General features: G+C 42.6%; 1 long non-coding RNA gene across 1 annotated transcript; it reads left to right on the forward strand.

Moving 5' to 3' along the window:
• The first annotated feature begins 360 nt into the window (after positions 1-360).
• LOC116355070 (uncharacterized) lies at positions 361-967 on the forward strand. The gene is made up of 2 exons (XR_004204289.1): positions 361-474; positions 577-967. It is a non-coding gene; the product is annotated as an uncharacterized LOC116355070 (long non-coding RNA).
• The last annotated feature ends 7,509 nt before the right edge of the window (positions 968-8,476 follow it).

Below are 8,476 nucleotides of genomic sequence, written 5' to 3' on the forward strand. Positions count from 1 at the left end.
AATGTGAGACTGTATACGGTCACCATGATATCATTGCGCCTTTTCACCTCGATAAAATGGATACAGCAACAATAGTTCCACATGCCGATGTAGAAAATAAACGTTAAAATGAATTTGAGAGAAATCGAAACGAATTGTGAAACAAACAAAGTGGGCACTTACCCGTTTCACTGACTGGTGCGGTATCCTGACAGGGATACACTGAGTTTGTGAATACAACCAAAATGGAGCCGAAAGTCATTCTACGGGACTTTTATGGTTAAGTGAGAAACATGAATGGCGAAAAAGATGGGATTAGCAGATAAACTGCCGCTGGATTTGAACCGACATATCAATGACACCTCTCAGTCTGGCATGGAATATACATGACACCGAAATCACAACGCGCAACAATGTGTCGTCTCTCAGCGTAATTAAAAAGTTGAGGAAGAGGGGTGCGACAAAGCAGTGAATGGATACGTATGATATGTAACTGTTAGTTAGCAAGTTACATCAATCTAAATGTACCCTGACAATATAACCGGTCGTTTTGTAGTCCTAACTATTAGCTAACGTTGTTTTCCCCTGTGTTTCAAGGTACACATGTCAAGAGCCGATAGGAGTGAACACCCTCGCAACAATGCTGCCAAAATCCTGAAAAATAGCTGGCTCGTCACAGATGTACACAAACTACTACCTCCGTCATCCATTTACAGTAGCGTGGAGCCAACAAACATGGGGAAAAAAAATCATTTGTGCACAATAAATGACAACATTCAGATCAACGTTAATAATTAATTGTCATGTGTTAGTCATTCTATAAAGGGGCGCTAATGCTCGGTTTTTGCATGCATTTAATGTAAGCTTGCCATCTAGCCTGTGGTTATGTTGCAACCAGTTTAGCGTTGAGACTTTCGTCCGGACTACTTTTTCTGGCAGTATATATTTATTGTGAATGTATTTATTAAAGCAACATTTTCAATAAAGATGTGTAGTTTCTTGCCTTACTGTGTTGGCAACCGGTTTATAAAAGCAATAAGGCACTTTGGGGGTTAGTGGTATATGGCCTATGTACCACGGCTAAGGGCTGTATGCAGGCACTCCGCGTTGCGGCGTGAAAACAACCCTTAGCTTTGGTATATATAACCCATATACCACACCCTCTTGGACCTCATTGTTTAAATAGACGCTCAGCGCTATATCAAATCGCAAAGGTCCTACACTGGAGCAAGTTCCAAATGTTCAACCGTAAACAATCCTAACATTTTGTTCATCGTTATAATTGGTCAGGGGAACATATCCATCGATCTAACTGTTGTATATAATGACCCTCGCTTGGTTAGCTGCCGAGACTCAATAGCGCCCCACGTCATGTGCCAGTACCACACGGCAGGTCTGGCATTGTAAATGGCCATTATTTTTGTTCCTGAAGGGACTTCGGAGGAAGTTTCATTTGATTGAATGCTCTAGTAGTTAATCGATGTGAAGACATTTCAGTGTCTGTGTTTGCAAGACATGATCTGTAGAAAACGTTATGCTTAAACTTTGACATTTTAAACTTGAATGTGCCAGGTGAAATTGGCTGTGCCCTTGTTGCGCTAATATTCTGCAGGCTGGATGCTAATGTTCATTTCTATAATGTTTTATTTGTTAGCGATTCATGCTGGGCGATCTTATTGCTGCAACTGTTTACATTGAGATACACTACATGACCAAAAGTATGTGGACATCTTCTATTTGAACATCTCATTCCACTATTGTTAGGGTTGCGTCAATTCGAATCTGGTATCAGGATAAGTATGACACTGAGTCACCGATTGTATACTATGTATTTTTTACTAGCTAAGCAATAAGTGGTAAATGCAATTTTCGTATATACGGGCTCTCTGTTCCACCTCGCAGGGCAAACAGAGAACTGACTTGTTCCTGACAAAGATATTATAAATATACTCTGACAGAGGTAGTTCCTGCTTCCGAGCCGGCCTGTCAGAGTAGAGACTGGGCTTGGTTTAGACTATCGTTGTTTGTGTGCGCAGAGCTGGTCCCGGCCCCCGGGGCGCTTCAGGGGCCAGTCGTAGTTGTGTAGAATATACAGTTATCAGGCACCTGGCTCCTGTTATCTAACAAAAGACTGTTTGTTCTCGCAACACTACGTTCTGAATGTGCCCCCCCCAACTCATTGCACAGTTCCTGTCTTCATGTTATTCTGTATTTTTCCATCATGAGAAAGGCCCATGGCCCTGAAACTGTTAACAGTGTCTCAAGTCAGCAATGTTGCATAACACATACATCCACACAAGCCAACAGCAGATCATATTCAATCACATATATGGTAACGGGCTATAGTGCATAATACAGAACCTCACACTATTAGCGCCAGATACACTACATGACCAAAATAATGTGTACACCTGCTCGTTGAACATCTCATTACAAAATCATGGACATTAATATGGAGTTGGTCTCCCCTTTGCTGCTATAACAGCCTCCACTCTTCTGGGAAGGCTTTCCACTAGATGTTGGAACACTGCTGCGGGGACATGCTCCATTCAGCCACAAGCATTAGTAAGGTTGGACAATGATGTTGGGTGATTAGGCCTGGCGCTCCAATTCATCCCAAAGGTGTTAGATGGAGATCAAATCAAATTTAATTTGTCACATACACATGGTTAGCAGATGTTAATGCGAGTGTAGCAAAATGCTTGTGCTTCTAGTTCCGACAATGCAGTAATAACCAACAAGTAATCTAACTAACAATTCCAAAAAAACTACTGTCTTATACACAGTGTAAGGGGATAAAGAATATGTACATAAAGATATATGAATGAGTGATGGTACAGAGCAGCATAGGCAAGATACAGTAGATGGTATCTAGTACAGTATATACAAATGAGATGAGTATGTAAACAATGTGACATAGTTAAAGTGGCTAGTGATACATGTATTACATAAGGATGCAGTAGATGATATAGACTACAGTATATACGTATACATATGAGATGAATAATGTAGGGTATGTAAACATTATATTAGGTAGCATTGTTTAAAGTGGCTAGTGATATATTTTACATCATTTCCCATCAATTCCCATTATTAAAGTGGCTGGAGTTGAGTCAGTGTGTTGGCAGCAGCCACTCAATGTTAGTGGTGGCTGTTTAACAGTCTGATGGCCTTGAGATAGAAGCTGTTTTTCAGTCTCTCGGTCCCAGCTTTGATGCACCTGTACTGACCTCGCCTTCTGGATGATAGCGGGGTGAACAGGCAGTGGCTCGGGTGGTTGTTGTCCTTGATGATCTTTATGGCCTTCCTGTAACATCGGGTGGTGTAGGTGTCCTGGAGGGCAGGTAGTTTGCCCCCGGTGATGCGTTGTGCAGACCTCACTACCCTCTGGAGAGCCTTACGGTTGTGGGCGGAGCAGTTGCCGTACCAGGCGGTGATACAGCCCGCCAGGATGCTCTCGATTGTGCATCTGTAGAAGTTTGTGAGTGCTTTTGGTGACAAGCCAAATTTCTTGAGGTCAGGGCTCTGAGCAGGCCAGTCAAGTTCTTCCACACTGATCTCGAAAAACCATTTCTGTATGGACCTCGCTTTGTGCACGGAGGCAATATCATGCTGAAAAAGGAAAAGGCCTTCCCCAAACTGTTGCAACAAAGTTGGAAGTACAGAATCGTCTAGAATGTCATTTCATGCTGAAGTCTTAATATTTCCCTTCACTGGAACTGAAGGGTCTAGCCCGAACCATGAAAATAAGCCCCAGACCATTATTCCTCCTCCGCCAAACTTTACAGTTGGCACCATGCATTCGGGCAGCGAGCGTTCTCCTGGGCTCCGCCAAACCCGGCTTTGTCCTTTGGACAGCCAGATGGTGAAGTGTGATTCATCACTCCAGAGAACGCATTTCCACTGTTCCAGAGTCCAATTGCGGCGAGCTTTACACCAATCCAGCTGACACTTGGCATTGCGTATGGTGATCTTATGCTTGTATGTGGCTGCTCGACCATGGAAACCCATTTCATGAAGCTCCCGACTAACAGTTATTGGGCTGACGTTGCTTCCAGAGGCAGTTTTGAACTCAGTAGTGGGTGATGCAACCGAGGACAGACAATTTTTACACACATACTCGGCAGTCCCGTTTTGTGAGATAGTATGGCCTACCACTTCGCGGTGGCTGAGCCGTTGTTGCTCCTAGACATTTCCACTTCACTATAACAGCACTTACAGTTGACCGGGGCAGTTCTAGCAGGGAATAAATGTAACGAACTGGCTGGTTGGAAAGGTGGCATCCTATGACGGTGCCACTTTGAAAGTCACTGGGCTCTTCAGTAACGCCATTTACTGCCAATGTTTGTCTATGGAGATTGCATGGCTGTGTTTCTTTTACACCTGCCAGCAACAAATCCACTAATTTGAAGGGTTGTCCACAAACCTTTGTAGATATAGTGTTATAAGAGAACGGAGTTGAGCTTTCCTCAGCTATGCATAATGAAGGCAAATTATTTGTCTACTTTATTACTTAATCATGACACTGTAGAGGTGGAGCAGCTTGAGGTATCAGAAGACCCTAATATTTGTATTTATTAAGGATCCTCATTTTCCCCAAGGATCCCTACTCTTCCTGGGGCAGTTATATACAATAAAAAATATTACAGTACATTCCATAACACTTTACCCAATACATTTAGTGTGTTCCCTCAGGCCACTACTCCACTATCACATATTTATAATACAACATCCATGTGTATGTGTGTGTCTTATGTGTATATCACTAACACACAAGCCCCCAAAGCAGAAACCCCTACTCCAGACACCCTCACCACAGAGGAACCCAGACGAAACCCTCCACCACAGGAGCAGGTAGTCACTAATATAGAGGAGGATAAGTAGGAGGTAGGTCCGGTCCATAGTTACCGTGCTGGAGGATGAAAAGGAAGGGAGAGATGCACCATTTCCCAAGAAAGCCTTGACTACCGTGGCCTGTCTTCCCATTTCTTGCTCCTGCTCAGCCTCCCTCCAGAAGTATCTCCTCCACCAATGTTCCTTTCAGAGGAACTGCACTAGCCAAGAGAGGGAGCCAGAGGCACCCCCAGCCCTAGGAAACATCACCACCCCGTCACAGCAGTTTCCCATCATCCCCATGGCCATCCAGACCCCCGAGCAGCCCCACACTCAGGGGGAACAGTCCCAGGAGAGAGCGCCCAGCTCAGCGTCCGGGGGAGAGGGGAGCATGGCCCACTGACACCCCACCTGGATTCCAGCCAGACCTCCACCCTGCCCGGACCCAGCTCCATTGACACCTCCTCCAAAGACCTACCTGGCAAGAAGCACCCCGTCACCGTTGCAGAGATGAGCCGGGAGGAGTACAGACGGCCTGCTCCCATTTTTTCCACCAGCACCTCTAGCACCAGTGGCCCATTGGAGCAGAGTTGGGGAGCTTCTCTAGAGGAGAGACCCTGTCTGGAGGTCCAGCCTGCAGAACAAAACAACTTCCCGGTCATCCACACCCCACGTGGCCCATCCACCCCCCCCCCCCTTTAAAATAAGTTGTGGGTTGTTTTAAATCACATTGCCTACTGTCAAAGGGAAAGGCAGCGAGCACGGCAAATACCAAATAGATTGTCAGTGAAAAGTAGAGGCCTAGCCAGGAATATCGCAATATTTCAAAATACAATCGCTGGATAGCATAGTTTGGAAAGCAAATGGCTATTGCTGTAAAGAGAAGACAATTAAATTTAGTAATCAAAATTCTCAACTTAATTCAGCGAGCAACAGTATATCTTATTGGCACCAGTTGAGAGCCATCGGCCATTACCCGATAAGTGCGCACACTGCGCATATTCACTCTTTATCATTGTTGGCTCAGTGCCACTTAGTTTTTGGACAATATTTTCCTTCAGCAGTTTAGATGGACATCATATTCTATTTGTGTTTTCCCTTCTCACAGTGCCTTCAGAAAGTACTCGCACCAATTGACTTTTTCCAAATGTTGTTTGTTGTATTACAGCCTAAATTTTAAATGAATTAAATTGAGATTTTTTTGTCACTGGCCTAAGCACAATACCCCATGATGTCAAAGTGGAATTATGTTTCTCTACATTTTACTAATTAATAAAAAAAATTAAAAGCTAAAATGTCTTGAGTCAATAGGTATTCAACCTCCTGTTTTGGCAAGCCTAAAAAAGTTCAGGAGTAAAAAATGTCTCAATAATAGTGTTTAACATTATTTTTGAATAACAACCTCATCTCTGTACCCCACACATACAATTATCTGTAAGGTCCCTCAGTTGAGTAGTGAATTTCAAACACAGATTCAACCACAAAGACCAAGGAGGTTTTCCAATGCCTCACAAAGAAGGGCACCTATTGGCAGATACATTTTTTTTTAAATTGAAGAAAAAAAAGCCGACATTGAATATCCATTTGAGTGAAGAAAAAGAATGCACCTCTTAGGGTCCCCAGGACCGTGTTTGGGAAACGCTGAGTTACTTAGTTTAATGGCTGTGATTGGAGAAAAGTGAGGATGGATTAACAACATTGTAGTCACTCCACAATACTAACCTAATTGACAGTGTGAAAAGAAGGAAGCCTGTACAGAATAAAACATATTCCAAAACATGCATCCTGTTTGCAACAAGGCACTAAAGTAATACTTCAAAAACTATAATATCCATAAATACTTACTCAGTGTATTTGTAATGCCACCATGTGGCGCCATTTTACTGTTACATTTTTCCCCCAACGTTTGGATATTAGTTTTATGCCAAAGTATTTAACTTCTAATGCGTTTGATATTGTATTCATCACATTTATTACTCCATGTACTGCAGTGTGAAATCTAACATTGTTCTAAACTTTGATGTCAACGTGCTCAGATAAAAAAAAAAAATAATAATAATAATAACCTGCATCATATATCTGCATGTTAGGATGTCCTTTGTACAATGTACAGTTGAAGTCAGAAGTTTACCATAGCCAAATACATTCCAACTCAGTTTTTCACAATTCCTGACATATAATCATAGTAAAAATTCCCCGTCTTAGGTCAGTTAGGATCACCACTTTATTTTAAGAATGTGAAATGTCAGAATAATAGTAGAGAGATTATTTATTTCAGCTTTTATTTCTTTCATCACATTCTCAGTGGGTCAGAAGTTTACATACACTCATTTAGTATTTGGTAGCATTACCTTTAAATTGTTTAACTTGGGTCAAACGTTTCGGGTAGCCTTCCACAAGCTTCCCGCAATAAATTGGGTGAATTATGGCCCATTCCTCCTGACAGAGCTGGTGTAACTGAGATAGGTTTTTAGGCCTCCTTACTCGCACATGCTTGTTCAGTTCTGCCCACAAATTTTGGTCAGGTCTTTGTGATAGCCACTCCAATACCTTGACTTTGTTGTCCTTAAGCCATTTTGCCACAACTTTGGAAGTTTGCTTGGGGTCATTGTCCATTTGGAAGACCCATTTGCGACCAAGCTTTAACTTCCTGACTGACGTCTTGAGATGTTGTTTCAATATATCCACCACATTTTTCTCCCTCATGATGCCATCTATTTTGTGAAGTGCACCAGTCCCTCCTGCAGCAAAGCACTTCCACAACATGATGCTGCCACCCTCGTGCTTCACGGTTGGGATGGTGTTCTTCGGCTTGCAAGCCTCCCCCTTTTTCCTCCAAACATAACAATGGTCATTATGGCCAAACATTTCTATTTTTGTTTCATGGGGCCAGAGGACATTTCTCCAAAAAGTACAATCTTTGTCCCCATGTGCAGTTGCAAACTGTAGTCTGGCGTTTCTAATGGTGGTTTTTGAGCAGTGGCTTCTACCTTGCTGAGCGGTCTTTCAGGTTTTGTCGATATAGGACTCGTTTTACTGTGGATATAGATACTTTTATACCTGTTTCCTCCAGCATCTTCACAAGGTCCTTTGCTGTTGTTCTGGGATTGATTTGCACTTATCGCACCAAAGTACGTTCATCTCTAGGAGACAGAACGCGTCTCCTTCCTGAGCGGTATGACGGCTGCATGGTCCAATGGTGTTTATTCTTGTGTACTATAGTTTGTACAGATGAACGTGGTACCTTCAGGCATTTGGAAGTTGCTCCTAAGGATGATCCAAACTTGTAGAGGTCTACAATTCTTTTTCTGAGGTCTTGGCTGATTTCTTTTGATTTTCCCATGATGTCAAGCAAAGAGGCACTGAGTTTGAAGGTAGGCCTGGAAATACATCCACAGGTACACCTCCAATTGACTCAAATTATGTCAATTAGCCTATCAGAAGCTTCTAAAGCCATGACATAATTTTTTTGAATTTTCCAAGTTGTTTAAAGACACAGTCAATTTAGTGTATGTCAACGTCTGACCCACTGGAATTGTGATAGTGAATTATAAGTGAAATAATCTGTCTGTAAATAGTTGTTAGAAAAATGACTTGTGTCATGCACAAAGTAGATGTCCTAACCGACTTGCCAAAACTATAGTTTTTATACTATGGTTGAAAA

This window comes from Oncorhynchus kisutch, linkage group LG19 (genome assembly GCF_002021735.2).
Source record: "Oncorhynchus kisutch isolate 150728-3 linkage group LG19, Okis_V2, whole genome shotgun sequence".
NCBI classification, from domain to species: domain Eukaryota; kingdom Metazoa; phylum Chordata; class Actinopteri; order Salmoniformes; family Salmonidae; genus Oncorhynchus; species Oncorhynchus kisutch.